Source organism: Zalophus californianus, chromosome 4 (genome assembly GCF_009762305.2).
Source record: "Zalophus californianus isolate mZalCal1 chromosome 4, mZalCal1.pri.v2, whole genome shotgun sequence".
In the NCBI taxonomy this organism is placed as follows: domain Eukaryota; kingdom Metazoa; phylum Chordata; class Mammalia; order Carnivora; family Otariidae; genus Zalophus; species Zalophus californianus.
In genome coordinates, this window is record NC_045598.1 from 117,711,686 (window position 1) to 117,720,600 (window position 8,915).

An 8,915-nucleotide genomic window follows, 5' to 3' on the forward strand; every position below is an offset into this window, starting at 1 on the left:
CAAGCAACAATATGATGGGAAGAAACCTCGAGCTAACTTTGGAGAAGTGGTCTGTAGAGTGTTCCACCTAGAGTTTAAGGTGGTTGGTGGAGTGGCAGAACAGAGACTGGGAAGGTAAGTTCCGGGTGAATGTATGGTGGGCCTCAAGTCTCAGGCTCAGTCTAAAGTAAGACCTCCAACCTCACTTCATTCCTTTATCTTTGCTTAAAAAAGGGTAGTACATTGACTGGGCAGGGAAGCAGGGGTGCAGGAGGGTCGTCTTAAATAAATGGCCTGCAAAAGAACTGTTCTTTCCCTTCCTTCCTTCCTTCCTTCCTTCCTTCCTTCCTTCCTTCCTTCCTTCCTTCCTTCCTTCTTTCTTTTCTTTTCTTTTCTTTTCTTTTCTTTTCTTTTCTTTTCTTTTCTTTTCTTTTCTTTTCTTTTCTTTTCTTTTCTTTCTTTCTTTCTTTCTTTCTTTCTTTCTTTCTTTCTTTCTTTCTTTTTCTTTCTTTTTCTTTCTTTTTCTTTCTTTTTTTCTCTAGGGAAAGGCTTTAGTTAAAGGATTCTGTGACTAAAATCCATATATAAAGGCATAGTATTCTTGAAGCACAGTAATGGGAAAAAAGGGTAATTCTCCTAAAAGGGGGGATTTCTATTCTCAGGAAGAGATGGGAAAGGAAGGGTATGGAAGTTCACAGGTGAACGCACTGGGATGGGACTAGAGCTCCACTTTATTTTATGCTATAAACACAAGAATATGCAGTATGCTGTTTGGGGTGGGTTGTGTGGCAGCTCTCATACCCCCCACCTTTTTAAAATCCAGTTTATTTCATTTACAGAACAGTTTTAGAACCTACTATTTAATAAAATTAATACTAAAAAATCAATGAAAACAAATAGCTTTTGTCCCTTTTCTATCTGGTGCTGGATCAAGAGTATTATTTTAAAGGCTGCTGACAACAAACTATCCATCTCATTGGTCTTAGTCCAAAACCCAGGTCAGATGTTTTTAAGCCATATGACCCTGATTGTTAAATGTGATTCTATTGGAATAAAAGATGGATTGTTTGAGAAATTCCTTGATTTGTATTGATTGCTCTAAAAATGATGGATTAAAATAGGACCTGACAAGAAACTAACACTTGTGTGACAAGCATTTCAGTATTTTAAGCATGCTGTTGAAGGGTTTGGAATTTTACTGTCACCTCCTTAAATGTACCTACCAATGTCAACATTTTTTCCGGGAGCTATTTGTCTTGGCCTAGCTCTTTTTTTAAAAAAAATAACTTTATTGAGATACAATTCAGATACCATATAAATCATCCATTTAAAGTGTACAATACAGTGGTTTTTAGTATATTGACAAACTTGTGCAGCCATCACCACAATTGATTTTAGAGCTCTTCACTCCGGAAAGAAACCATAAGCACACATTCATTTCCTTTTAACACCTTCCTTTCTCTTCAACCTCTCCAACATTTAGGCAACTATTTTCTGACTCTAGAATGGCCTATTCCGGTCACTTATATGGATGGAATCATACAATATGTGGGGGTCTTTTGTGACTGACTTCTTTCACTTGGCCTAATGTTTTCAAGATTCATTCATGTTACGTGTATCAGTCCATTCCTTTTGTTGCTGAATGACATTCCATTACATGGATCTACCACATTTTATGTATCCATTCATCAGCTGTTGGGCATTTGGGTTGTTTCCACTTAGGGGCTATTACCGGTCATGCTGTTTCTTGAACATTTGTGTACAAGTTTTTGTGTGGTCATTCATTTCTTTTTGAATATATCCCTAGAAGTTGAATTGCTAGATCATATGGTAACTATGTTTAACCTTTGGGAGAACTGACAAACTACTTTCCAAAGTGGCAGCACTATTTTACCATGTGTGAGAGTTCCAGTTTCTCCACATTCTCATTAACACTTACTATCTGCCTTTGATTACAGTCATCCTAGTGAGTGTGAGCTGGTATCTCAATGTGGTTTGATTTGCATTTCCATGAAGGCTAGTGATGTTGAGCATCTTTTTATGTGCTTATTGGCCAGTCATATATCTTCCTTGGAGAAATGTTCATTTAGATCCTTTGCCTGTTTTTAAGTTGGGTAGTGTATCTTTATTATTGAATTGTGAGAGTTCTTTATATATATTAAATATAAATAAATAAATAAATACAAGTCCCTTATCAGATAGAGGTTTATGAATGTTTTCTTCCCTTCTGTGGGTTGTATTTTCACTTAATGGTGTCCTTTGAAACACAAATTTTTTAATTTTGATGAAATCCAATTTATTTTTTCTTTTGTTGCTTTCAGTGACATATCTAAGAAAGCATTGCTTAATTCAAGGTCAAAAAGACTTACATCTATGTTTCTTCTAAGAGTTTTGTAGTTTTAGCTCTTATATTTAGGTCTTTGATCCTTTTTGAGTTCATTTTTGTATGTGGTATGAGGTAGGAATCCAACTTCATTTTTTTTTTTTTTTTTGCATGTAGTTGTGCAGGTCCCAGCAGCTTTGGTTGAAAAGGCTATACTTTCTCCTGTTGAATAGTTTGAACTGTCTTGGCATTCCTACTGCAAATCGATTGTATATGTCAAAGTTTATTTCTGGATTTTGAATTCTATTCCATTGATATATATGTCTGTCTTTAGCCATACTGTCTTGATTATTGTAGCTTTGTAGTAATGGCTTAGCTCTTTGATGAATGGTTTCTGTAGGTGTGTTTTCTGTGAAGTACTCTTGGTGACAAACTAACTGGGGACTTTTGACCAGCAAATCTTTAATGTGTGTAATCATAATATGGCTCCACTTAGCAAGGATGCTCAGTTCTTTTTTTTTTTTTAAAGATTTTATTTATTTATTTCAGAGAGAGAGAGAATGAGAGATAGAAAGCACAAGAGGGAAGAGGGTCAGAGGGAGAAGCAGACTCCCTGCTGAGCAGGGAGCCCGATGCGGGACTCGATCCCGGGACTCCAGGATCATGACCTGAGCCGAAGGCAGTTGCTTAACCAACTGAGCCACCCAGGCGCCCAGGATGCTCAGTTCTAAATTTGTCTTCACTAATTCCCTAATTGCTTGTTTGCCTCTTTGCACATACCCTGATAACTTTAGCATACTCTTCTTGTACCCAGATTGTGCAAGATCTTGTCGCGCACCACTTTGGAGGGACAGAGTCCCATCCCCACTGTCCAATTTGCCACTATTGTTCTCTTTCCAAGACACTGCAGAAGGGAAGCTAATTAACCTGATAAATTAATTGTATCAGGATGTGTGTTGGTGCAGTGAGAAGATTTTCAGACACGGCTTTGATACCAGCTATCAACTAATGAAATGTGTAGACGGCATTTTACTGTGTTCATGTACATCCCTCCGAGGAAGCGTCTCATTGCAGATTCTCCATGCTGTGGGAGAGAGTGGCATGCTGGGGCTGTAGTATGTAGAAGCAATCCTTTTGAGAATCACTGTCTGCTTGAAAGCTCCCAGTGGAGACAAGCAATATCGTTCCTGGTTATATCCCTAATACCTGATAAGCTTCTAGTGTGTGTAATTGATCAACAAATGTGTATGTATGGGGGCTGCGGGGTGGCTTTTAAAATTGAACCCATTGAAAAACATGCTCAAACAACACGAAAGGGTACACAATGTTCAAAGGTCCAAATAATGCAAAAGGGTCTACAGTGTAAATAAATCCACCCAGAAGCAGCCCATGTCAAAAAGTTTCCAAGGTTTTTATGCATATAAAGGATATCTGTGTATTTGTTTTGTTTTCCACAAAAGGAACAGCATAGTGTATAAGCTGGAAGTACCTTGCTTTTTTCATTTAGAGATATAATTGGGAATAATTCTCCATCAGTGATTATAGATTTTCTCCATTTCTTTCAACGGCTGCAGTTTTCCCTTGTGTAGTTATACTGTCATTGAACCAGCCTTCCACTGACGGGTTCACTGTTAGAGACAAGGTTGCAACAAGCATTATTGTGTATGGCTCTTTGCCTGTTCTGTTTTCTTCTCTATAATACATTGCTAAGAATAGAATTTCTAGGTCAAAGGCTCCTGCATTTTAAATATTGTAGGTATTAGGGACATACCAGTTTCTACTTTAGTGAACAAAACCTGTGAGCATTTCTTTCCTCACAGCCTCAGTCCCACTGGTACTTAATTTTTTTAAAAAATATTTATTTATTTATTAGAGAGAGAGAGAGGCAGGGCGAGGCAGAGGGAGAGGGGGAGAGACTTAAGCAGACTCCACGCTGGCAGAGTGCGGAGCCCAGCACGGCGCTGGATCTCAAGACCCTCAGCCCAAACCAAAAGTCTGACTTAACGGACTGTGCCACCCATGTGTCCCCCCAACTGGGTACTTTAAAACCCTTTCATCCTTAAAATTATTGAATGAAAAATAGAATGGGTGTGCTTATTTCCTTTGCCCATTTTTTTTTTTAGATTGTTGATGTGAATGATTTGGGGAATTCTTGATATTGTAAGGAAACTACCTTTGTCATTTGTATTCTGTATGTTTTGTCTCTCAAAATTTCTGTGCAGTGATTTACATTTTAATGTAATTAAATGGACCGATCTTTTTGTTTATGGTTTCTGGTCCTCAATAAATATTAAATGAATCCAAGTACAAGTACTGCTATTACAGTTCAATTCTGCTCAACAAATATTTGCCAAGTGTCTATAATGTGCAAAGTGCTAGGCTAAACACGGTGGAGGAGCATGCATGAATAAGTTACCATCTGGTCCTCAAAGAACTTCACTATGCTGTGTGGGAGAAGGAAGTGAGCACCACAGTAGGAGCAAGAGCAAACTTCTAAGAGGGTAAATACCTTAATAAACACGAAGGGACACATGCATGTGGGGTGTCGGGGATTAGTCTTTACTTACAGAGACCAGAGTACGTGAAGGAGGAAATGTAGATGAATAGAATAGGTTCACATTATGAGGGGACTTTAATCCTAATTCTGTATCTAAAGGAAAGCTACGAACTGTTTTGTGATGGAGAAGGTCAAATCCAGTTTGTGTTTAGAAGAATAATTCAGGAGGTGCTGAGACAGGGTTTTACAACGATCCTAGATCACTGCAACTGTCTCAACTGTTTTCCTCCATAAATTCTTGCCTGACCCCAATTCCTTCACTATGCTGCAGCCTGAGAGTCTTTCCAAAATGCAAATACAGTAATTCCCGCCTAAAATTCCAAGACCTATTCATTGCCTCAGGACACATGTCCAAATTCCTTCCCTTGGTTCACAAGGTCCTCTAAGATCTCGGGACATTTGTGAAGGGCACAGGCTTGAGGAAGTGGGGAATGGTTCTGCTTTTGGACACAGAAGACCAAGCCTGTGTCTTCAAGGACCCTCCACCTCAGTGAGGGAGGCCGACATGGAAATGTGCGACTGTATACTGTCCCTGCGGGGTGTCTTGCTGCCACCTTCTCCATTGCCTGAACACACCCAATTTTCGCAACTTCAAAAGTGCTGCAGTTAAGTCCTGCTTTCAGGTTCAGCTTACATGGATTGTCTCTACTACCCCTTGCTAGCACTGTCAGTCCGAATTAATGTCACCTCTTCTTCATTGCCCTCCCATCTCTATGGTGACACTCGCTGAGTATTCCCTGGGTAGCTGCGGACGTCACCAGGCGTGGTAACATTGGGCAAATAAAGTCACCTAGACATCCTTTTAATTTCTCACTTTCTGTTTTTATTTTGCAAAATAAGGAAACGAGAAATGTGGCCTGTCAAAGGCTTTATTCTGAAAAGGAGCTACACACGAGGTGGGTTTGGTTTGCTTTTCAGTTGCGAACACAGGAACAGTTTTCCTTGACAGGTTTAAGATGCGGTTTCTATTGTGCGTGGTCGAGCGTGCAGTGGTCAGCGTGAGCTCCGCCTCCCGCCCCTTCAGCCTGGGCGAGGCCGCCGAGGTCTCTCAGGGTGCTGGGCTCTGCCCCTGCCAACCGGCTGGAGCTCTTGCACACTGACACGCGACGTCTGCTTCACAGCACCTGCTTTCTTCCCAGAAAGCCTGTACATCTACATTTAAAAAGCTGTTCATGTACAAAAACCATCACCGGTCTACCCAGCAACGCCACCCAGGTGCAGGGGCTCGATTTGTCGGTTTCTTTTAACACTACGTTTAGCGTCCCCAAATAAATCGGCTTGGGACCCCCTCCGATTCCTCCACCGATACTGATAGCCCTCCAGAGAAACGAAAAGAAAGCAAAGGTCGCTTCACAGCGTCATACTCCAGTATTGGCAAGAGGAGGGAAAAGAAGACAGCTTGCAGGGACCTTTGGTGGGGGGGATACCTGCCAGGCCTGCTGAGGGGCTGAGAGAAAAGATGGGAGTGACTTCATGGGCGCAGGGCACTGGCTCTGGATGGCAATGAGCACTGAAGAATGAAAAATAGAAGATTAGTGATGATGAAAATAAAGCTTCCAATGTCAGAACCTACACCAAAAAGTCCCGCTTTGTACACAGAAGTAAAACGCGACAAGATTGGAAACGGCATTGCGCCGGGAGTCGAAATATCTGGGTTTGAGTTCTGGCTCTGGCACTTACTGTCTGTACAGTAAATTGCTTCAGCTTTTAGAGCCTTTCATATTGTGAATATATATATATATAATTTATTTATTTGTCAGAGAGAAAGAGTACAAGCAGGGGGAGCAGCAGGCTCCTCCCGAGCAAGGAGCCCAACCCGGGACTCGATCCCAGGACCTCGGGATCATGACATGAGCCAAAGGCAGATGCTTAACCTGCTGAGCCAACCAGGTGCCCCATGAATATGTATTTTTAAAATGCCCTATCTTACAGGTCATTGTGAAACTCAAAGAAGATTTCACACGTGTTGTGCAAGTAGATATTAATATTTGAAATGCATTTATAAGAAATAGCTACACTGAATTTATTTGTAATAAGTGAAAGCCTAGCTAATTCTTGGTCTACTTCGGCAAAGCTATATAATCTCAATTACTATAACCTTCTCAACTTGATCCCCTCTCTCAAAATCCCCCCTAGAATAACTTCCCAAACTCCCATCTGTGCTAGAAGCGATGATGAAAAGCCAAATTGATTGTTGTTTTGTTTCACTCCTTCACTTTTATAGTTTCACAATATAATTTGGCTCAGAATGTTCTCTCCTTATAATTTTTTTTTCCTCACTCACGCCCAGGCAGTACCCTAGATGCTTCATATACACCTAAAGTCTCCAATAAGCAAGAACAAGAAAATTCATTTTGGAAGAGGGAGATTGTAAAAAGAACTGGAAACATTTACCAAGTCACTCAGAAGAAAATATTATCCATCAACGTTCAGGGCATGGCATGCATGAATAAAACTGACTACCAGCTAGATTGTCCCTCTACCCATGAACAAGAGCCCTCTCTTTCCCTTCCCTTCGAAAACTGTCCTCCATTCCCTTTAGGGACAACCTCTTGCTCTTCTGACACCCTGAAATCTTCGTGTGTGTCAGCCGTACCCCACACTCCTATTCCCCAGGCCACTCTCCAATCTCATATGCAGCTTCCCCTCTTTGCATCTTCCCTGTGTCTTGGCGCTCTGCGCAACTCCAACTCTGTCCCCGATTATATGTTGGTGCCTATCATTTTGTCCCTGCATTGTACACATAGGTTGTATCAGTCACGTCCTGCACTGAACTGCAAAAGCAGAGACCGTTATGGTCCTTCACACTTGCACAGCACCTGGCAGTTTACAAGGTATTGCCAGAAACACGATGGGATTTAAAACCCACCCCAACCCTGTGAAATCGGCATTCTCCCTGGCTTGCAGATGAGAGACTGAGACCCTCGTAGCTTAAGGAACCCGCGACTGAGCGCGGTTATCATGTCGCCTGCCCCCCACGCACACTCCCGTTTTCCCTGTGGTGGACTCTGCCTCCTCAGTGCCTTTCAGTTTCTTTGCGGCCCCTGACTGAGGCCATTATTCAGATTACTATTCATTTTGCCATTTAGCACTTATTGAGTCTGCACACAAATAAAAGGCTTCTGTAGGGGATGTAAAAGTGAATGAGAAAATTTATACTCTAGGAGGAAATTTACAAATTAATCAGCATCATTGACTGTATAGAGGATTCTCTACCAAACCTTTCATTGACTCTAAAGAGTTCTTTCAAAATGTTTGATTCTGTGTGCCCTGTCAACCCTGTCTCTGTTTCTGCTCTTGAAGTGATAGTGAGATGTGACATTAGTGAGAGAGGACAGTGCTCTTTGTCGTGAAGTAGCAAGGGAAAGGAAACAAAACGACCGGGTGATTTGCAGAGTGGATTTTTTTTTTTTCCTGTATAAAAAGGCTGGTTTTGTCATTTTGTTGTACTGAAGAACTTCCTGACACATACATAGCCTCCTTAAAGACTCGGAGAATTGTGGATTGGGGTGGGGGTGTTTTCAATTTATAGTTCATATATTTGGCAATTGGAGTGTCATCTTGTCTCTCTGTTTCTTTCATTTCAGATGTATATGTCATCTTGTAGAACAGCATTCCAAACCCTTGACAGCTTCTGTATATAATTCCCACTTTTGAAGAATGTCTTGCACAACCTCAATAGACTACATTTCTTTACCTCTTGGGAAAACAAAACCGAACAATGACGACGCGACAACAAAACCCGGACTGGTTAATTTCTTCTGCAGTCCTGTCAACGACAGGGTCCACGGTTCACAGCCTTCTGATCCCTAATATCTAGCACAAGAGTGTTTGGAGTAGTGTTAGGGTCACTTGCCTCTATCTCTTTTAAAAAAATCCCTTGTTTATAATTTTGCTATGGGGGAGTGGAGAGAAGATGTGAAAAGCTGCAGAAACGAGGTACAGTATAGGACGTGTGCAGCTGGTGGTTGAAGGTGTACGCTTTGCTTTGTACTGGCTAGATTTATACCCCCACTTCTTTCTAACTATCCTAAGCTATCCTAAGCCATGAGCCTT